Source organism: Polypterus senegalus, chromosome 3, assembly GCF_016835505.1.
Source record: "Polypterus senegalus isolate Bchr_013 chromosome 3, ASM1683550v1, whole genome shotgun sequence".
NCBI lineage: Eukaryota > Metazoa > Chordata > Cladistia > Polypteriformes > Polypteridae > Polypterus > Polypterus senegalus.
The window spans coordinates 139,297,634-139,322,248 of record NC_053156.1 but is presented as its reverse complement, the minus strand read 5'-3'; the positions used below and the strand labels follow the sequence as shown (position 1 = coordinate 139,322,248).

The 24,615-nt window shown below is 34.9% G+C and overlaps 1 long non-coding RNA gene across 1 annotated transcript in view; it reads left to right on the top strand.

Annotated features, from left to right (window-relative positions):
- Positions 1-1,453: 1,453 nt before the first annotated feature.
- The window catches only part of LOC120526822, a 38,027-nt gene continuing 14,865 nt past the window's right edge, over positions 1,454-24,615 (top strand). The window contains exons 1-2 of the long non-coding RNA XR_005633176.1: positions 1,454-1,817; positions 18,640-18,689. This is a non-coding gene — a long non-coding RNA (uncharacterized LOC120526822). The remainder of the gene's footprint in view (positions 1,818-18,639; positions 18,690-24,615) is intronic.

Sequence of the window (24,615 nt, the reverse complement as noted above, 5' to 3'; positions counted from 1 at the left end):
AGTAAAAAGTTAAATTATTGACAGTAGCTATTTTGCAGAACATCTGATGGACTTATGTCTCACTGCCATGTAAAGCAGAAACACTGTTGATAAAAGTAACTGTAAATGATGGCAGAGGTGTTTAGTAAGACTGCCTTTCTAAGACAGTGTGAGTTATATCCTGCATTCCCTGTGCAAAGGGCAGATTGGTGTCAGTAGTGTTTCGGTGCTGTCTTCATCACCCTCTGCAAAGTTTTATGATCTTGAGTCGAGCAGGTGCCTCTTATGCACGTACAGTCTTCAGGTAATGTCTTTTGAGATGGTTTCTTAAAAATGATAGTAAATTATTTTTTTGTACTCCTAAATGGCCTCAAAAGTCCTAAAATTCTAATATTACCTGTGGTTATGTTCTCTATACGTGCAGGGAACTGAAATTTTGTGACTTATTATATCTTTCAGACTGGAGGAGATTGCAAGGAGAGTTGAGCTTTGAGGAAGCTTAGATTTATTATAGAAAAGAGACAGGGTAGGGGACCTCTTTGGATATTTTGCTGGAAAACTCAGGGGATTTTTGGATAAAAGTGTACACATAACTACATTACAGTTGTGTATTAGTCATGCCTTTTTCACTGACATAGTTTGCATGACTTCAGCTTTAAAAAATCTGAATTGTGCCAACAAGAATTTAATTTATGTAAAAATGAGTGAATACATTCTTTTCACAAATGCTACAAGGTTTTCTTTTGATTTTCAGATGATGATTGCAAATGGCTAAATAATACAATACTGCATTATAATGTAATGTATAAATGCTACAAATGCTGCTGATTAGCATAGTGAAGAGAGACTGTCAGGGAGAAGAAATAAATAACTCGGACATAGGACAATGTGTTGTAATGGAAGATTTGCATTGAATGTAGGAAAGTGGGTATGAAGCATGAGGTAGTAGTTTAAAAATAAAGATTTAGAGAGTGTAGAAAACAAATAAAAGGTACATATTGTCAGTGATTTCTTTAGTTCAGCAGTGACTAAGTTATAATCAGTACTGAATACTATTGATTTTATAATGTAATGAATTTCATATGAACCTGCTTTTTCTTATTATAATTTTTTAAAAAATCAATCCATACATTGCTTTGGGTGTGCCAACATTAGACCAAAATAAATGATCAACCAGAGATGTTACATTTTTTAAAACAATACAGAATCTCTTTTTATGACCCACCCACTGTTATTTTATATTTTATATCAACAGCAAACACCACCTAAGGGCATTTCAAAAGTACAGATCTACTGTACAAATGTTTATAATTTGTTTTTAGTGGGAACATACGCATGTTACATTAAGTGTCAGACAAGAAGTCAGAGGTGGTGACTGAACCAGAAACCACCTTACAGTCTAATTTCTTAGCCACTCTGCCTGCCTTAGGACAAAATGTTCTTTACTGAACCAGAGATTTGAAGGCAAATGCTTGGCAAGCACAGTTCTCACTGTGTTTCAGAATTTGTCAGTGACTAATCAGTTTTTAAAATATTACTTGAAATTTTTTGACAGTTAATTCATTCCTTTCGAAAGCTATATGAGAGCTGCAATAGTTTTTTATGCGCTTACCTGATTTCACTGCAACAAAATAAGTTCCTGAGTTAAAACTTGGTCTTTTATTTCTTGTTATACTTAATTAGACTATCTTTCAGTATATCTTGGCAGTCATTCTCAAACAGTCTGAATTTATTTGTTGCATGTCATTACACATTTTTCTGGATCATAGTCAAATACTCACAGGCGCTAACTTTTAATGTTCTCACGGTGGGCATCAAAGATTCATCACTCAATTGAGGTTAGTAACCTGTGTTTTATATTATTTTGTGAATTTTCCATAAGCCAGTTTTAAACTAAAATTGGATTTTGTTATTAACATTTTCATTTTGATGTCTATTTTATATTAATATGCAACTTTATTCAAATATTGTCTTCATATAACTCTCTGCTAACCTTTTGCACCTCTTTCATTTACTTGGCATGAAATTTATGAAAAAGTTGCAAGCATATAATTACACAGCCTGATTGAATTACCACAGAATATCAATTATTCTATACAAGAAAAAGCATCAACAGCAATCTTCTCCTACAGCGCTAGGGCAAAATTAAGTAATAAGAAAATGGCATGACTGCTTGAAAGATGCACATTATACAATGAAAATGTGCACAATGTCTACCACATCTTGTAGGATGCAGGGACATTCATTTCCAACAGTGACATTACCTAGAACACAGAAAAGTAAACACTGAAGAAAACTCATTTTTAAGAACAGAAATTTAAAGATTAACACTTTCATGTTAATTATTAATAATGTTACAGAGATTAAAAAAGATCATCACAGTTGTTCTCAAAAGAGACACAGGCGGTGAAAAATTCTGGAGAACACATTTTCCATGCACCCTTGAACTAATGATAGAGAAGACTGATGCATACAGGTGCCCAGTACAGTCCATCCTCACTGGGTGCATCACATTCCAGTATGGTGCTTGCTTGGCTCAAGACAGTAAATTACGGTACTGGGAAGTAAAGTTGGTGGCAAAGAATATTACTTGCAGCAAGCTGACTTTTTTTCAGGACATATACAACACTTGCTGTCTTAGAAAGACAAACAGTGTAATTAGAGACTTCAGCAATTCTGCACAGCCTTGTTTCTCACACATCTGTTTTGGCAAATGGCACAGGACCACTGCTACTTGCACCAGAGATGGACAGTTTCTACACTCAGGTTGTAAAATTAGTGAACAATCAATCATAAAAACAAAAACTGTAACATTACAAACTGATTACAACTATATAATAACCTGTGAATGTATACTGTATATATTAAATAAAATTGTGTAGATATGTTGCATGTTAACTACTGTATACATTTTGTCAACTTTTCTAAGGAGAATATAATAAAATATAATATTAATTTCATTGAACTAAGTATACATGACAATAAACTTGACATGAGTTGAAAAATGAAAATGCAACAAGCCACAAAAGCAATGTTCAAGTTGTGTAAAGCGTGAACAATTTAAAAACAAAGTTTAGAAATGATAGAAAGTTAAAAACAACTGTGAACATCTGTCCATTGGGTTTGAGAAAATATTAATGGTTCTTCATAATTGTAGTGTTACTCACAAGACTAAAGGTATACCAGTCCTTCTGGGACCTTAATACTACAAAAGAAGAATCCAGGTTTTCATCTGTTTATTTTGAGAAACCACCATGCTTTAACTTTTTGCTATACAATAACACTTTATGTGCTGCAAAACTGCATCTATTACTCATTTACCCTTATGTAACAACACCTTACCAAAGGCTTTTTTTTGGTCTTCCTTACACTTATTAGATAGGTTATTTATCTCTGTGACATGTGACATGAGAAGACCCTTTGATATGCTGGTAAAATTACTTTTTAATATGAATGATTTGCAAGTTTTATAATTAAGTATTCCATGTCAAGAGAAATATGTTTCACTTAAGCCTCTGACCATTCCAAAGTGATGTTATTTTAGTACTGTAGGTCACATTGCATAGATGAATAAAGAGTTTACTGATGCTTTGTAAGTGTTAGCTACAGTAGAAGAAGCCTTTGTTAATGCCTTGTTACTTAAAAGTAATTGAGTAATACAGTAGATGCATTTTTTGTTACCAGTTTTTGTATTGCTATTACTGATGTCATACACAAGCAAGAAATCATGCATGTGCGTCCAAGTGTGTATGTCTGTAGCCATAAAAATGTAATGCAAATATTGAAATATAGTATTTAGCATTTGAGTATTATTTCATTCTGGGAGAGGCTCTGTGTGTTAGAATATGCAAATCACAAAAATTCTCAGTGTGGTGCATCAAACTACCAGGCAATGAAAATTTAATTGTAGAAAATGGATGAGATTGGAACACTTCTTTAAGGCACTGCAGCTTTATTTTAATTAAATATCAGTTCCTGTATATGTAGGACCATAATTCCATCTATAGTCAAATATTCTTAGTCTAATTCAGGGTTGTCCTATCCTGGCTGCAATGAGCAGGTTTGATAATAGATAGATAGATAGATAGATAGATAGATAGATAGATAGATAGATAGATAGATAGATAGATAGATAGATGTTGTTATAAAAACAACCCCCAATGGACACACACACAAACACACATTAGAATTACTCTTAAGAAAAAAAATCATTTGGTCTTGGCCAAAGAAAAAAAGAGCCGTCACAGTTAGCATGAGGCAAGATGTATTGCTATTGGTATAAAGGACACCCAGAAGAATTTCTTGACACACTTCTGCTGAATAATTTGTTGACTGAAAGTACTCAGTATTAGAGTGTCAGAGAGAAGATGTGCAGTATTGCTCATAAAGGCACTCGGTTTTATTTTAATTCTCTGCTTTGCTATGATCTCCAGGGGGTTGAAAGTATGTCCCATAACTGAGGATGTCATTTGAATCAGCTTGCTGATTTGGTGGGCCTCTCTTGAAATAATGTTACCAGCCCAGCACACCACAACAAAGAAGATCACACTGGCCATCAACTAGTTGTAGAAGATGTGAAGGATATCACTACTCAAATTAAAAATGTACAGTCTTCTAAGAACAAATAACCTTCTCTGCCCTTTATTATATAATTTAGTAAAAATTCATTCCAGCTTGTTACTGATATGAACTTCCAAATACTTGTAGCAGTGCACCATCTTAACATCCACTCCTTGAATAGTGACCAGGTTTAGAATATTGCACAACCTGAGCCACTTTATAAAGCATGTATTTACATATGATGATGATATAATTTTTAAGACGAAATGCAACAAAATATGTTTATTACATTATACAGATAAAATGTTAACATCATTTAAATAATCTATATTTTTAATAATTAAAGATGAACCACAGAGGATGCACAAACCAGTGTGTTTGTTCGTGACGGTCCCAAGCCCGGATAAATGGGGAGGGTTACATCAGGAAGAGCATCCGGTGTAAAATTTAGCCAAACCCATATGCAGATAGATGATCCGCTGTGGCAACCCCTAACGGTAGCAGCAGAAAGAAGAAGAAGTTAACAATTAAACGAAAATGTTAATAATTAAACATGTGAGGACACAGCGCTAGCGACAAGCTGACGTCCATTCAGGGTTTTGTTCCTGCTTCGCGCTATATTCATGCTGAGACTGGCGCGACCCTGGATGGATAGATGGATAGAATAATTAAACATGTACTACGAAGATATTTCAATGTTCCTTAAGAGTTTTGAAAAATCGTTCATTCTAAGTTTACAGATGGCTTGACATTTATTAAAGAGCTGATTGTGTGGCGATTGGTTACTTGGAGAAAGAAAAGGAATGATAGGAATTGGGGCTAGTACGTTTAAGAGAGACAGTACTGCTGCAATAAATTATTTCATTAAAGGTCACGCACAGTGCAGCAAGAATCTTGCAGGAGGCAGGAACAATCTCTGGACGGGCGCCAGCTTGTCACTATCACTGCGCCACAGTGTTCCCATGTTTAATACATGCTTTAATTCCTATCATCATAAAAATGATATCAAGTGTACATCTAAATTATTAAGAGAGTTGTAATATCATGAATGTAATGGATTCTGTGTCCTGTCGGAGGAAGAGAAAGCCCATTTAAGAAGCACGTAGTGATTCACACACATAGAAAAACACATAAAATACAAAGCATTTAAGGTGCTACATTACTTACAATGATATTTAAGAAACTAGTAAATAAAATGATTTTAAGATGAAGTTTATGATGTTCTACTTTAATGATAAAATAAACTACGTGATTAAAGTGGAAATTTCGAGATTATAGTTGGCATTTCAAGCTTTTTTTCCCCACTGTGTCCCTCTGTACCCTAATAAGCTTTCAAATGACACTTAGATAGGCTACGACTCGCCTTTTCACGGCAACTTTAATATCTGACAACTTTTTTATTTTGGGCACTGTGCCGCCATTCTGTCACTCTATCAGCTTCCTTTTGTTGTTTATACCACTGTTTAAACCAACAAATAGTAAGTTTGTCCTTGCCTCCACTTGGTATTCACTGAAATTCTTCTATTTTCCCCCATGCTTTTGCCATTGTCTTTTCACAGAATGTTAAACTTAAGGGCTATTTATATTGATTTGCATATTCGAAGAGGTGTAATCCTGGGAGGAGTTGGGGAGTGGCAGCAGGCACGTACACGTGGGTGACTTTTGACGCTGACTGGGATTTATGGAGCGGAAGAATGTGGAAGTTGGCATACGCACAGATTTATGCATCTGGATTTTTATGTGTGTACGCACATTTCCGCTTTTGTCCGTACGCCATGTTTCAGTGTGAATTTTACTCACAGCGTTATGCATGAGGCCCCAGTTCTTTGGTTTTGCTGATGATAAGATGAAGACAATTCTCTTTGCACCAAGAAACAAAGTTCTCCACCTGACTCCTATACTCTTTCTCATCCCTCTTATCAATATACCCCATTAAGTGCAGAATCATCAAAGAATTTCTGCAAGTGACGCACCAGTGTTACTCACATCCGTATCAGAAACACAGTCCTTGAGCCTCACAAACTGTGGTATGGCCATATAGTCAGATAATCATTAGTACAAAAAGAGGATGTGAAGATCCATCAAAGGGCTGGGCGTATAGCATGTATAGTAGAAAAACTGTCAAGCACTGCAATAAGGCACACCGTGATTGCAAAATAAGAATGGACCTGGAGATCAGAAAACTAATCATCACAACTAAAACACTTGGCAGTAATACAAAGTCTAACATAGGAGCAAAAGAGTCTTAACCAGAATTTCTATACAAGCAAAGTAAATGTCTGAGAAAGGTTTTTACACACAGTTTTGGGCAGTTAGATACACACAATTTAAATATGATTGCATAGATGACATCACTAAATGTGGAATTGCTTCCTCAGCAACAGTTTTCACATATCAATATCAAGGCAACAATATGGTGACATAATACAAAAGTGTAACATTAATAAATCCAGACTCCATTTGATTAAAAACCATCAGAGAACTGACTAAGAAACTCACACAAAATTTATAACAGCAGCAAATAAACGTAATAGTCTTACAAAATCATAATAGTAGAGCATTTGTCTTCAGAAGGAGAATCTTCCATGCTTAATGTTAGTTCCAAAACAGGATTAAATTTAGGACAAAGTTGCCTTTACTGCTTTTTTCATTTTGTAGAATTGGCTTTTCAGTTATCAGGCAGTGGGGAGGAAATTGACCATTGTTGCTAAAATACTAAATAAAGATGAGTCTTGAGCCATCATTACATATGAAATTCTAACATGGCCAACCTTTATTTGCACCTATAGGCTAAAAAAACTAACAGAAAGCTTCCTTTATTGGTTAGGTTAATTTACATAACATATTTTAATTTTTACCAATCACCTTTAGATAAATGGGACACTCCAGAAACACACCTCTGAATTTAGTATTGCGTAAAGTCCAAAACTAGTTAAACATATTGAAAGTCCTAGGTATAAGAAATAAGATTTTCCTAGGTATAAGAAATTACTTCTTATATATAAACTATTATCACAGAACAAAGGAAAAGATTAAATGTATTATATAATATCATTTTCTAATCTAAAAGTTGCTGGTACAAATAAAGTCAGGATGCCTTAGTTTAACGTCAGGGCAGTTTCAAACACTTTTTATCTCTTTTCCCTTACAATTCTTCTCTTTTGTTCTATCAGAACACCTAATCAGTATTAACTAACTAATAAAACTCATAAAAGTTACCAGATTAATCCCAAGGCTTAGTTCAAAAAGAGATTTCATTAAATATAGTTCAGTCTTCTTGACATAAAGACAACCATAATAAAAATCACCAATTGCTGTTATCATCAAGTCCTGTTACTATCTAGAAATATAATTGTGGTAATTTTTAAAGAACAGTGGTTTGATATCAAAAGTCGTGGCCTAGTATGGAATCAGCTTTATTTGGAGCTTGGATCCTTGCTGCTCTTTCACCTCTATAATGGGACGGATGTGGCAGCTTGGAGTGAACAGTAACAAGTCCCACACTACCCTTTCAGCAAACCTGGATAAACATTTTTTATCCATGCAGTTAAATTAACATATCGAAATATGTTATATAAATGGACCTAGCTGATAAAAGAAGCTTTTCTGTTTTCTGATTTTTTTAATCTACCATTATGATCTGAAGAATGCACATGTGGGTTCCACCTATAGGTACAAATAAAGGACAACCATATTGGAATTTAACATATAATGATGGCTCAAGACTCTTCTTTATTTAGCATTTTCCACAATAATCATGGTCAGTAGACACCAGCACCCAGACAGAGTTGACATTCAAGTGAACCTTTAGTCCCATAGTAATCAAAAACATCTCTTTTAGAACTGAGATCTAATGAGGTTATTCTTCCATTAGGAAATAGTGACCTTTTTACATGCTCTCATGATTCAACAGTGACTTTCTGAGAAATTTACTTAAATTTACTGACAAAGTAATTATTAAATATTTACCTTTAGACAAAGGCTTTTTCCGGAATCAACACGTCAAACTTCCTGTGACTGCAGGAAATGAGTACTTACTTAATAAAAAGCAAGCAACACATTTTCTGAAAATTAAGAACAGAAACTTGACTGTTCTTAATTTTCTTCTTTTTCAAAAATTGGATGGATACAGAAAGATTAAGTGAAAGAAAATAATATCATACTTCTTACACCTAAGCTGCATTTTCCAGTCGCTTGAGAGGCTGACAGGCTGTGATGTCGGGTTACACTGAATTGGAAGTGCAGGCTTTCAGCCGTGAATTTGAACCTGAGAAAATTGTTAGCAATTCATGGACTTGGCACTGCTGGCCAATGAACCAAAAGGCACTGCTAAAGTATGTTCTAGTTGTAAGTTATTAGATGACTTTGATAATTATATATACACTGCTATGGTGCTTGCTTTAAAAACAGGATTATGTGGATAACAATCTGTTAAGTAGAATTAACTTTAGAAACACTGCCTTTGTTGAATCTGCAGAAAGGATCCAATGGAAGACAAAGAAATAGGAGGGAGAGGTAAAGTGGCAGGTTATAAATCAAAATGATGTCTGAGAGATTTCAGGAGTTGAGAGTACATTGTTAGTACAGAATGTTTTAGGTAATTTTAACTTCTGATGTTACTCTACAGCACAGTAAAATGAATGTCCAAAATGTTGCTGTTTCAGTTGCACACAAGACTGCATTTGTTATTCTTTATTCTCAAGGGCAGGAAGGACATCAGTCATTGCCAAAAAGAACATCAAGTTTTATTTTCATATACATGACTATGTGGTATTTGTCTCTAGGGCTAGATGCAGATTACTTTTACAGAAGTATAAAGATAAGAGTACAAAGGTTTAATAATACAGACTTTGTGTAGCCAAATATATCACAACCATGAAAAGAAAAAAGAAAGAAAGAAGCGTAAAGGTCTCTGATGTCTTCAACTTTTAATTAAATGTAATCGTTCATCACACCCTCTTCTGTTCCATCTGTTTTTCTGCATACATTAATCAGGTTAATTCAAGTGTCAAATCCATATTTCCACATGGATTTGACAAGTCTCAAACTTTTCTGGAATTGTTATTTACACAAAATGAAATGACTGTATTATCTGAAGATAGCTTTGTGCCCATTATCTGATTAATGAGGTTAAGTGAGGGACCAAATTCACATCTCTCAATGGAAACAGTGATCCCCATTAATTCATGAATCTATAGTAACATGAAACTGTTTCTTTGTTACTCTTTGAATTACAGTAGCTCTGATTCTTTTCACATATGCACACTTCTTGCTAGAATCAAGCTATAATTTTTTGTCTTTTCCACAGCAGCATAATTTCAGTATAATTAATAATTTTGGTTTGACATGGGGACAGACTGCATGGCCTTGCACTGATATGACTTCATTTTTTATAACAAATGAAATTCATATATGCATGCTTTTGATTACTCTACAAATTGTAGGGAATTTCTTTCACCAAAATACTGCATTTTACGAGCTGTTATATTTTTACCATTATTCTCAGACAATAATTCTTTTTGTCTGGCTTCATTTTATGATTCTTCAAAAACGAACATGCTCTTGAATTCATTGAAACTCTCATTTGAGATTAGGCACTCTACCCCACTTTTGCAGTTATCTACTGCAAATTCTTTATATTGAAGGATTAAGTTTCGGATAATTTTGTTTTTGTTAAAGATTACAGAATGATGAGACTAGTGTTTTATCCAAGTTATATTCTATATTTCTGAATTGTACTCTATGGCCCTATTATTTATATGCGTGGATTGTGCAGAAGATTATGTTTCTTTATTTGGCAAACACCCTTATCCAAGGTGACTTTCTAAAACAAATAAATATACAAAAACATGGATGTACAAAGTTAATATGTAACAAAGAACAAAGTTACAATATTGTACAAAAAAGTGTATTATTACAGTTACACCAATGCTAGATGAAAACCAGTACTCAGATAAAAGCAAAGACGCGTGAAGGTGGACTGGGTGAAAAGCGAAGCCCCTTGAGCATGGGAAAGGCACTACAGTATATAAATAAAATGTATTATTACTATTATTATTACTAGTAGTAGTAGTATAAGACTGATGACAGTTTGATTGTTATGGTAAGCTTATTCCACACTTGGGAGAAAGAATTGAGAAACATTATGCCCATTCTTTAGAAAAATGAAATGCTTTACTGTAAAATGACTCATACCAGTACCTTTAAATTTACTATAACTTACTTAGAAATTCTCATTGGTACCAAAGATTATGTATTTTAACAGTCTGATACATAATGAAACAGGTTAACCATTGTTATCTCACATGGTCACAAAAACAGCCACACTCAAAAAAAACATTTCAACCACTAGGTTTTCCATTAAACTGTAACGATCTGGATGCTTAACTGTGAGAAATGCCAAAACACCATTAGCTGCAGGTACAGACTCCACCCTTAACATCGGTTTTGTGCTTTGTAGTGCAAAGATGAGCTTCAGAACTACTAGAGCCTATTTAGTACTGACACATACTTGTCAGATCTACATTATATTTGTCTTCCCACTCATTGCATTCAGCTCAAAAACGCACAGTTTTATTTTTGACATTTTTTCAAATGTATAACTTGGGCAGCACTGCAGTAAGGAAAACAAGGGTTCACATCCCGAGTCCTCCCTGTGTGGAGTATCCATGTTCTCCCTAGTCTGTACACATCCTCCAGTTTCCTTCTACAGTCCAAAGACATGCATGTTAAGAGGACTAGTAATACTAAATTGACCCTGGTGTATGGATGTGTATGTGTTCACCCAGTGATGGGCTGGTGCCCTGTGCCCCAACCTTGCTGGGTTAAGCTTCCACAAAAACCCTGCTCAGGATTGATCAGGCTTAGAAAATGGTATGGTATGGTATTTTGTAGCATATATAAATTCATGCATTTATATGGACATTTTTTTACTTTGATTTATTGTTCAAACTATCCCCTGCTGCTAGCTGTTAATTGAAATCATAATTTTCTTTAAACAAGCTTCTCCATATTTTCTAGTTCTGTCTGCTTCAAAGTACATGAAGTACCAAGCTATGCTGTGTTCATGTTTAAAATATGTAATTGCAGTGCATAAAATGAATAACAATGCAATCTTATAAAGTATTTGTTCATACAGTGTAGGTAACTAATAAGTAAATAAATGACAATAACTTAAATAGCTTAATGTAAGAGAGTTAGCAATAGAGTGTCATGAAGTTCTAGACAGTTTCTTTATTCAATTTGTGTATGGACTGTGGAAAAAAGCTCCTCCTTAGTCTCTCAGAATTGGATTTCATGCAGCAGTGGCTTTTCCTGACCTCAGTACAGAAAAGAAGAAGTTGTTGGGATGGTTGGTACCACTGATATTTTCCATCACCTTGGTCTGACATTGCTCAGTGTTAATGTCCTCAAAGTCAACACAAGAATCCCTGAAGCCTATGAAAATATTTGTAATGCCGGGCCACCTTAAATTCCCTTGCACCTCATTTTCAGCGTCTTTATTTTGCAAATGTGTCAATCAGCACAAGCAACAAGCAGCCTGCTCACTCATCCCCCACTGACACAGCTAAAGTCAGACACAAAATTTTCCCAACTCAAGTCTGTTTATCTGGGTGTGAGGTGCCTGGAATTGTGTAGGATAAATAATATGTTGTTATTTGGAATACATGCATTTCATGTGTGTTCTGTATCTACAAGAATCTGTGTAAATGTAGGATGACAAGAAATATGAGGCAAGAAATAATGAACACATAACAAAAAAGGAAACTTTTTTCATATAATAGTAATAATGACAAAAATGCTGACATGAAGTGTATAATGTGTGAAGACTGAAGTCAAATATCAAATAAACACTTTCATAAAAGGTATAACAAAACAAGAAAATAACTGAAGAAAATGAAATTATTCAATTTACATATTGCTGTCAATGTGTATAAACTGAAAATCAAACATCAATCAACAGAAAGCAGACCTGTTTGTTTGGCTGGTGCAGAGGTAAGAACTGCTGTCTTGTAACCGACAGTTACAATCCTGGGTCCTCACCACATTTACTTCCTATCAGAATACTTTCAGTAATGGATTTGCAAAAAGTTCTTTAGTGAATGAGAGGGCTGCCTGAAATGACTGAGGCATCTGACATGGTAGACATTGTCATGCCTTCTTTATCAAGATTGCAGTCTGTTTGAAAAAAGTTAGGTCTTCTGTGATATGAACACCAAGGTATTTGAAACTGACCATCATATTCACTTCTCTTCTGTTAGTATTGTGAGGGTGATAGTGCCTCTGCTCTTTTCACCCACCATCCACAATCAACAATGTTGTCCTGCCCACATTCAGGAGTAGACATTTTTCTTGACAGACTCTGTACTTCATCTAGGCAGTCCTGTTCATTGTTGTTAGATACCAGGTCTGTTGTTAGTTGTATCATCAGAAAAGTTGGCAATCATGTTAGAGTCATGTACAGTCATGCAGGCGTATGTATAGGGAGTATAGTAGAGGGCTCAGAACACAGCCTTGTGAAAGACCTGTGTTAAAAGTGAGGGATGATGAGGCGTGGCTACCCATTTGAACCACCTGAGGTTTGCCTATCAGGAAGTTACAGATCCAGGTGCACAATGAAGTGGCCAGACACATGTCCCTGAGCTTAGTGATGAATTTAAGGAGATTATTGTGTTAAAGGCAGAAATATATTCTATTAATAGCATATGCACATAATTCCCTTTCTTGTTGTTCAGGTAGGCCAGTGCTCTATGAAGGATAAAAGTAATGACATCTTCTGTGGATCTACTGGTGTGAAATGTAGGCTATAATTGATCCAGTTATTTTGGCAGGGAAGAACATATATGATTTTTTAATAGCCTCTTGAAGTACTTCATTAATATAGGTGTTAGTGCAATGGGACAAGAGCCATTCAGACAGACTGGACTTGCTTTAATAGGCACAGGGACAATGGTGGATCTTTTAAACCATGTTAGTATGACAGACTGGGTTAAGGCTGATCAGCACAGACCTTGAAAACACATCCTGGAAGTGTCACTTTTTAACATACTGTATTTTGTTATTCGGTCAAAAATAATTGTTGATAAGAGAGTTCCTCCAGTAGCTCAGGGTTTATACCATCTAATTAAAGAACCTGAAAATCAAGAATTAGACAAACTCAAATTTGTTTGCATAATACAAAACATATAAATAAAGGTGTACAGTGTATTATAAGCTGTCCAAGAAGCTAGCATTTGCAGCATCTTGAACCCCTGTAATGACACATTACATCTTGTCTGAAGAAGAGGCCTGAGTTGCCTCGAAAGCTTGCATATTGTAATCTTTTTAGTTAGCCAATAAAAGGTGCCATTTTGCTTGGCTCTTCTCTACATTCAATGGTATTGCTAAAATTGAGCAGGATTCTTTCCTTTATAATAATGCACTTGATGAAATCAGTGACAATTAAGGGGAAGTGAATTAAGACAGAATTCAGGACCATCTTCTTCTGAAAAACTGTTGTGGGAATCTTTAAATAACTGTTGTGGTGTATTTGAAAGTGTATCAGGATATTTTCCTGTTGATTTTGATACAAATAAATAGTTTTTAAGTAAAAGCTTAAAAGACTTGACTCTTTCTAGCTGTTATTAGCATTCCTGGGAAGTTTAGTTGTTTATTTCTTGTCTAACTGTAGTCCCTTAAGGGTGTGAAAGGATGCCCTTGAGAAGCCCTCTATTGGTGGTTAACTGGGGTGAAGTAAAGGAGTGAGAGTAAAAAGACAGGTGCTGTACGCACACACATGCTCTGACAACCTCATCCCTTTTTAGAAATAAACAGGTGCTATTCCATCTTGAACTCAAACCTTAATATTTTGTCCTTGTTTTGTTTCACAAAAGCTTTAAAGGAAATATAAGCCTATAATATAAAATATCAATCTTCAACATATTTCGTTTTAGTAAAGCAAACAGTGGGTGCCCTTTTCTTTTTTTAATTTTTTTTTATAAATGTAGCATTAATATTTGATTCTAAAAATGGGCTATGAATAGGAGTGACTGTAGGTGGAACTGTAAAAATGGTACGGTGCAGTGTATATTCATTTAATTTACTACAGAGATAACAGAATTAATATTGAATTCTCAGTACAGATAGAAAGAATCTGACTATTTCTTATTGACAGTATCATAAGATACATAGTATCAGAAAAAGAAGCATACTGACTTGGAAATGCCTTGGTGTAATCATCATTGTAAAAATTATTATTATTAAATTTTATTTCCATCTTATTATATAAAATATAAAGCTGAATTTGTGTTCACTCTGTATGTAAATTCACACGGTTATACCTCGGAATATACATCGGATTGGCTGGCTCAGCACTATTTCATCCGTGGAATGGCCAAATGGGGGAGGCAGCTTGGTGGATGAGGTCTCCAGGACTCTAAACAAATCCAAATCACATTATGTGATATCATCTACTGTTACATTCGGCTACGTACAGTACTTCTAAAATTTTTATTTGTATACTGTATTGAGGATTTGTTCTGTTCTGTATATTGTATTGTATTGACCTCCTTCTTTTTGACACCCACTGCACGCCCAACCTACCTGGAAAGGGGTCTCTCTTTGAACTGCCTTTCCCAAGGTTTCTTCCATTTTTTCCCTACTGGGGTTTTTTTGGGAGTTTTTCCTTGTCTTTTTAGAGAGTCAAGGCTGGGGGGCTGTCAAGAGACTGGGCCTGTTAAAGCCCATTGTGGCACTTCTTGTGTGATTTTGGGCTATACAAAAGTAAATTGTACCTATCTCAGCCAAATTTTTCTCAGTTTCCCCATTTGTACAGAGAAATACCATAGGCTATGTTTCATTCTGAAATTTAGTTGGTTTCACCTCCCCGGGCAGCACAAGATGCCCCTTGTAACTGAAAAATAAAAATGAGCAGTAAAAGTATTAGCAAAATAATGCATGAACAAACTTGGATAACTGAGGGTATGCTTGTAAAGACTGAATTAGAAAATGATTCTTACATGGTCACAAAACAGTCAAATGGCTAATCTCATCTCATTCTCAGTCCAATTCAGGATCTTGGGGTGCAGAGTGTACTACAGAAATGCTAAGTACAACTCCAGAAATAGTCATTGACTTAGATGCCCACTCACAACCCTTGTGGAAATGTGTGTGTGTGTGGGGGAACTGGAGGACCCTAAGGAAAACCCACACAGACACGGGATGAATGTGCAATATCCACACAAATGACTTAAGGACCACTGGATGTGCAAGGCAGCAGCAATACCCACTATACCCACATGCCACCAGCAGTGAAATACACACACTGCAAAAAAGTTTCTGATGCTTCTGCTAGATACTGATTTTTTTTTTTTTCTGGTTTTATGCATTCTCGTCAACTTCTCAACTCCAACAATGTTTCAATGAATACAAAATGTAATGTCAGCATTTAGAACTAACTTCTTAAGGTTTTCATAAATAAAAGTACTAACTTAAAGAATGTATCCATTATTTTAGGAGATAATTTGTGAAATGAACAAATGTAGTCTTTATTTGGAAGTGTGCCAAACATTAAAAGGTAAGTCAAAAGTCCGAGTGATTACTTTTTATTTACAGGCCAGCTTCTTGTCTGCAGCTTCTTGCTGGTTTCATCACTTTTTTACCATCTTTAACCTCACTCTTTCACAAAGAAGGTTGGTTGAACTTCAGTCATTTGTTTGTCAACAAAATGAAATGTCAAATTCTTCCCTAGATGATTTAGATGTAGAGCAAACTAAACCCTTACCAGTGTGACGGGTATTTAGATCACACTTATAGGTATCTAACCTAAACACAATTTAAATATCCAACTACGCCACCCAGTTTTATTAAGAGTCTGAGAACCCTTGAAATTATTTTAACCAGCTCAAATGTTTAAGTGATACAATTATTAAACCAGACCTTAATATAAAGAACCTTTATAATTTAAACATAATATTACAGGGCTGCAATTTCAAGAAAAACAACAGTAACTTGTTACTGATAAAAGTAGATAAGAATCTAAAAATATCACGAGTAAAAACCTTTTAAAAAGATGGCACACAGTCCACACTCTAAAAGTGTGTTAAAATATGACAGTAGAGTACACAAATTTTGATGGTGCAAAGTCCAAGTTGCATGCTGTGTTACCACCACAATTAATTTTCCAACTGTCCCACTGAAACACTGTATTTACCAAATGCTTGTTTCCCAACAGAATTCTTTCTAACTTGTTGAATCCTTGTTGGCATCTCTCCCTCGTGGAGTCAGCATTCTTTTTAATTTCTGGGTTCCTCGTGTTGCTATGATGACCTAGACACGCCTTGCTTCTTATCCGCCGGCTTCGCTCAGTCCTCTCATGAGTCATCCCTCTTTCGTTAGACTCACCGTCGGTGTCCCTCCCTCCCTGGACTTAGGTGCCGCTGTTCGCATGCCTCATGCCTTGTCAGCCATGTACCCTCATCTGCCCACGAGCCCCTGTGTTCGGTGTGAGTGATCTTGACAGTGTTCTTGGTGGACCGTCACTCCCTTAACATGCTGTAATTCAGCAATAAAGTGCATGCATGTATATGAAAATTGCCACACAGTTTGTACAAAATAGGATAATCAAAACCAAATTAATTTAGGGGTTAAGTTGGGTGGTATAAATAGAGGAATTAAGTATGGGGAAGAGTGATGCTGAGATAAGGGACCATTCCTTGGTTTAAATAGGAAAAATCCTAGACAATGAATTACATTCTTGAAGCCCAAGGTTCACTAATTTACTGGGTGTGGACCAAGAAAAAGTAGAAGCATGCCCTAGTGTGCTGAACCATAAACTTAACATGGCCTGACAAGGAACATTTAATTTAGCCCTAGTTCTAGTATGAGGTGGTTTGTTGGGTGGTGGGTGCAGCAACACTCTGTATCAGTGCATGCATCAAACTCAATTCCCATGGTCCCCCATGCTGTGGTGACGATATTCATGATCAGAAACCTTTTGACAAGAGTCAAGAGACAAGCTGCTGGAAAAAATAGTAGTGTTGCACAGAAATCATTTAATTGTCATCCAGCTAAAGGCAGGATCTTGAGTTGACCCATCATTAAAATGAATAAGTTCCTCAAACTTAGGGGCCAAAAAGAAATAAATTTAAAGCTCTGGATGAGAGATTTATTGAATTTCGGCAATTCTGAAAATTTAGAGAAGTCATAAGCATCTAAAGCATTATCACACTTATGATCTGACAGGTGGGAAGAAAGGAGGCTGACATTAATGACAGCAAGCGATGGGTAGTGAGAAACAAAAACATAACCGATACAGAACTGGAACTCAAAATAGGGAGAAAAAGGTATTCTCGGGTACAGAAGTTAATTAAATTACATTAGTCAACTAGATTAAGATCATCAACACATTTACAAAGGGAGCAAATAGAGAATGGAAATCTGTGCCCCAAGACAGAAGGGAGTTTATCAGAGGTTGGATCAAGGATTGTGTTGGAATCTGTACAAATAAATTAATATTCATAAATGTTAAGAATATTGCTAGTCTGATCCAGGAAGAAGAAGCCATGTAGGGTGTTGGTAGTGTACACAGTGATAAATCTTATCTTCCTGCCACCAGCTGAGAAAGGAGATAACAGAACTGACTATCAGAATCATACCCAGAGCTCAGAACCTTAAGCACTGGATAATACAGCCTAAACGTACTTGCTAAAGAAGAGATACGTTTGTATTTCGCAGGGCCAGGTACTTGTAACTTTTACATAAATTTTGCCATTACTTAATGCTCTTTCTCAATCAAATTTAGTTCACTTTGGACAAAATTACCTTAATTGAAGTCCAGTTTGAAACGTATGGTTTATAAAAGGTCGGTGATGCTTTCTGAAACCAAAAATGCAAATGAACATGCTTATTTTATTCTAATAGTTTTCTCATAAAAATTCACTTTTATATATTCTATTTAGTATTTTTATGTATTGTAACCTTTTTATTTAAATGTATGAATATTAGATATGAAAATATATGCATCAGGAGATGATTATATCAATTAATATAAAATAATATTGAGATGGAAAAATATTTTGAAAATGTATTTTTAAATGTATTTTAATATATTTTATTTCTAAGAAACGCACTGTTTGTGAAGACTGTGGCCAAAAGATGAGGATCCAGAAACAGTAAGAGCCTTATATTTAGATAAGAGAATATCAAAAGCTGTATGAATATTTCATCTTTACTGAATTGTCCATAAATTTTAAATTGCCCTATCTGCAAAATGTAGATAAATATATTATCATAATTTACTGTTCTGTGGGCACAGTATAAACTCAGCAGCATAAGAATGCATATAGTCTCTTTAAGGTGTTTTATTTCTCTTTTTCTTTTTACTCATTGAATCAAAAATAAGAAGAAAAAAAACTTTGAAAAACTTAAACTTAAATGGTTATTTTATGTTCCCATTCAAATATTTTGCCATTTAAAATTTGCCTTCTGACAATTATGCATCAAAGATTTTTAGTTTTAGATATCACTCATATTACGTTTATAATAAACTAAAGAATGTTTGATTTATTTTTAAAAACAAATCAGTAATAAAGCTGATTGTTAAGTTTTCATTTTCTTTATTCATTCTACCTTTTATTTGCTTGATATAAATCTTTAGAGAGATATGTTGCATTTTTTCTAATTATCTTTTCTTTTTTTTTGTTAGTACAAACACAATATATGAATAAGGCAGACATAAATAAAAAAAAATTAATTGTTTCAATTCTCAATGCTCCAGTTTAATTATATATTTTGGGCTCTCACATCCTCAGGAGATTTAGAGAGTTATTTTGAAACACAGTACCAAATCAAACTCATTCCTGTACAGTAAACTGTGTTGTTAGAAGCAAATAACAGTCATGCTAGAAACCAAATAATACTAGAACTGAAATATTTGATAGGAAGCACTGTTATTTTCAATTCATCTAAACAAAACAACAGAAACACTTCACTTTTAAATATATATCAATTTCTTAAAGTGTTTCTTTAAGCCAACACATGTATTTTAAGATAAAAAGTAAAACAAAAAACAAATGCAGACTGAGGTATGGATGGTAATATTTTTAAGTAGACTTTGTTTCTGAAAAAAGGAGAGGCAGCCTTTCTCTGATGATTCTTTTGAAAATATTTCATATGCTGTAGGTGACCTGCTATATATATTATGGATGTTCTGCAGTATATTGTGGGTTTTACTTGTAAAATGCAATGCTACACGTATAAAGAACTGAGAATGTAAGATTTCAACTTTTTGGCTTTTATATCTTAAAATTTGAATGGAATAGAAACACATACATTTATATACAATATATATATATACAATATATATATATATATATATATATATATATATATATATAAACACACACACACATACATGATGTATGTATACACACTTTTATATTATAAGCATTTCACATACAGTGTCAGCTGTGCTCTTCGGTAAGGTTTATACTTGTAGCATAAAATATAATACAGTTAATATCTTTTCTAAATATTGATGAGAGGAGTCTGGATTGGATTGTTGTTAGTTTATTGTCAGTGATAAAATATAAATCAAAGTCAAGAACAGCAAGATTGATTATAAAATCCAATACTAGAAGTTACAACTACCCAATCACTTTTTTAAGAATATATTGCAAATATAATAATGAACACACTATGCCTCTGTGACATTTGGGTATTTACAATTATCTGACCTGTCTAATGCTTAAAAAGGAGTTTTTTGTTTTTTACTGAAGTGTAATGTTGAAAACCACTGTGTTTGAGTAATATTTGTATTTTTTAAATATAATGGAATGTACAGTATACATATATATATCTATATATATATATTTATCTATATATATATATATATAGATATATATATATATCTATATATATATATAGATATATATATATATATATATATATATATATATATATATAGTAATTGTAACTTGTAATATGGGATTTTATAAATCGGCTTTGCACAGTTTGACATTGATTTATCGTATAATTGCAGCTGGTCTTCTGTTTGTGATGGTTTTTAAGCAGCAGTGATGCAATATCTCATAAATTAGAGGGACAAAAACCAAGACAGCTGAAACATTTTAACAAAATTTTTGTTTTCATACGTATCCCAAATGGATTTGTAAATAGTGATGTTGGCCAAACAGAAATGAAGGGTACTGCATAAAGTTGTGCCTAGTTTGAAAATCCCAGAAGAAATCTTACAATTTTAATTTTGACCACTGCATGCAGTTGAAAATGCACAGGCCGTGACTGAAAGACCAAGTACCCTTGGTCTACCCTTTTATCTAAACATTATAAGTTTGCAAGGCTTATTTCCAAGTCATGCAATAAATTCAGTTTATTCTAATGTGAAAGGCCTCTCTAAAAAACATTCAACAGTATAAAAGATTAATAACATAAATACTATTCATCCAACATCTACTCTTTGCTTACTTACATACATGTTTGTATACGAATAGAAATCAATAGATTCCTTTGAAGTTTTACGTTTTTCTCGTTATAGAAGGCTATAGAAAATATTGCTGAGGATAGTGTTGTTTAGTCTCTCCAGCATAGCATGTTGCCTCCACAGCTCCTGCAAGCAAAGTTGAATCAGAGGTGAAGTGGTTTTCTAGTATTAATATTCCTATTGCACCATCCCTGCACCATGCAATTCCTACATTACAATACAATACAATACAGTTTATTTTTGTATAGCCCAAAATCACACAGGAAGTGCCGCAATGGGCTTTAACAGGCCCTGCCTTTTGACAGCCCCCCAGCCTTGACTCTCTGAGAAGACAAGGAAAAACTCCCAATAAAAACCTTGTAGGGAAAAATGGAAGAAACCTCGGGAAAGGCATTTCAAAGAGAGACCCCTTTCCAGGTAGGTTGGGCGTGCAGTGGGTGTCAAAAGTAGGGGGTCAATACAATACAATATACACAACAGAACAATTCCTTAAGACAGCATAATAATACAAATTTTAGAATTACGGTTTAACAGTAGATGATATGACATAATTAGGTTTCGATATTTTTAGAGTCCTGGAGACCTCATCCATCTAGCTGCATCTCCATTTGGCCATGCCACGGCTGAAACGTTGCTCCGATGAAAGGACCCCTCTTTCCCATGATTCCTGTGATCCTCCATCAGGGATGACTTTACCATAGGCAGGCAAACAACTTGGCAGGTGGGCGTGGCACCAATGGCCACATTTGGGTACCGAGAAAAGAAACAGAATAGGTGAGGGTTAGTATTCAAATATAATTATCATGTTACTTATGTTATAGTGCTAATGACTAACAACAGAGATGCAGTATGTACAGTTAATCAGCAGCTCTAGTCAGGATATGCTAAACTGAAGTAGTGAGTCTTCAGCCGGGATTTAAAGGCTGAGACCGAGGGGGCATCTCTTATGGAAGCAGGGAGACCATTCCACAGTTTAGGGGCCCTGTAACTAAAAGCTCGACCTCCCACTGTTATTTTATTAATCCTTGGAATCCTAAGCAGACCGGCATCTTGAGATCTTAATGTGCTCAGGTTTGTAAGTCATGATAAGTTCAGACAAGTAAGCGGACCTTGGCCATTTAATGCTTTATATGTTAAAAGGAGGATTTTGAAATCTGCCCTAAATTTAACTGGGAGCCAGTGTAAAGATTTAAGAACTGGGGTTATGTGTTCATATTTTCTTGTTCTTGTAATAATTCTTGCAGCGCATTTTGGATTAACTGGAGGCTGTATAGAGAACAGTTTGAACAGCCAGTGAACACCGCATTGCAGTAGTCAATCCTACTAGAGATAAATGCATGAATTAATTTCTCACAATCCTGTTTATTTAGAAAGCGCTTAATTTCCTAATATTTTTAAGATGGAAAAACAGGTTTTGGACGACTTTGTAATATGCGCTTTAAATGACATGCTAGAGTCAAAGATAACTCCTAGATTGCGGGCTGATTCAGTAAAATTAATTGGGATTCCAACTGAGTTAAATGACGACAAAATATTGCTGTGATCAGCGTCATTCCCTCCAACAATTAACATCTCTGTTTTATCTGTATTTAAAGACAAGTAGTTCTCATTCATCCATTCCTTTAATTCACTAACACAACTAATTAAAGACAACATCGGAGAAACTTCATTTGATTTAAATGAAAGGTATAACTGGGTGTCATCTGCATACAGTGAAAATTAACATTATGTTTCCTAATGAGAGATCCCAGTGGAAGCATGTAAAGTGAAAACAGTAAAGGTCCCAGTACTGAGCCCTGGGACACCATATTCAACTTCTGTGTATAATGATGGAGTACTGTCAGCACATTTCTGTACATACTGGAATCGATTTGATAAATAAGAACTGAACCAAGCGAGCAGGGGCCTGTAAGCCCAACATCATTTTCTAGCCTGTGCAGTAAAATAGAATGGTCAATGGTGTCAAACGCTGCACTTAAGTCCAACAACATAATTACAGTGGAATTTCCTTCATCAGAGGATATCAGAATGTCATTTACAACCCGTGTTAGTGCGTTTCTGTACTATGACCAGTCGAAAGCCAGACTGGAATTTCTCAAATAAATTGTAATGCGTAAGGTGTGACTGAAGCTGACTGGCGACTACTTTCTCTAGTATTTTAGAGAGAAATGGTAAATTTGAAATAGGCCTATAGTTATTTAGTATGTGTGGGTCTAGGTCTGACTTTTTAAGTAAAGGTTTAATGACTGACACTTTTAGTGCTTCAGGTACTGTGCCATGCAGTAATGAACTATTGATAATGGTTAAAATAGGCTGCAAGAACATCCATTGCACTTTTTACTAGTTTTGTTGGCACTGGATCTAGGGAACAAGTAGTGGGCTTCATTTTAGTAATTAAAGTTAAGACTTCCTGGTGAGTTACAGGATTAAAATTATTAAAGTGCTGAATGCAATGTGACAGGGTCTGCTAAGCTAGTATTTGGTTTGTACTGTGATGCTGAGATCTGGATCTTATATTTTTAATTTTCTCATTGAAGAAGTTCATAAAGTCTGTACTGCTAATATCTGTTGGTATTTTGCACTGTTGATCTGAATTCCCATTTGTTAATTTAGCCACTGCTCTAAAAGTACCCTAGGATTTTTATTATTGCTATCTATTAATGTAGAATAGTATTCTGAGCGAGCTTTAAAGAGGGCCTTTTTATATTTATTACACTCTCTGTCCATGCAATTTGAAAGACATGTAGCTTTGTTGTTCTCCATCTGCTCCAGTTTTCGACACTCTAATTTAAGAGCTCGAGTATTTTCATTAAACCAGGGAGAGTTTCTATGTGCTTTGATCACTTTTGTTTTTAGGGGAGCCACTGTGTCCAGAGCATCTCTCAAGGTCACATTATAATGTGATGTTAGCTGATCTAAATTGTTTTCCACGTTTACATTTGATGTTAACTGATCTAAATGGTTTTCCACAATTACACTCGACTTACTCAAGGTATCTATAAATTTTGAAGCAGAATTACAATCTAGATGTCGCACTGTCTTTGTTTTAATCTCGAGTGCTGGCATGGGCAGAACTAAATCAAACGTAATTAAGAAGTGATCGGAAATAACTACATTTAATGGAGTAATATTTAAATTTTGAATTTCAACTTTGTAAGTTATAATTAAATCTAATGTATGGTTATGATTATGAGTTGGACCTTTGACAATCTGACAAAATCCTACTGAATTTAACAAATAAGTAAAACATTTGCTAAAAGTGTCAGTTTCCACATCGATGTGTACATTAAAATCCCCCATCAGAACTACGCCAATGGGAGACATTGATGGATTGGAGGCAGTACTCCAGATGTCCACATGACCATCATCATCAAATTCTTTCATGTGAAGCCTGAAAACCATTTAGATCATTTATGTTTGGTAAAATGTCCAGTGGGGGCTGGGCGGTCTCTTGGCCTTGGAACCCCTGTAGATTTTGCTTTTTTTTTCTCCAGGACATATAGAGTTTTTTTTTGTTTGTTTTTTCTGTCCTTCTGGCCATCTGACCTTACTTTATTCTTTGTTATCTCAGAACCGGTTTGACCCTCTCCGCGTCCCCA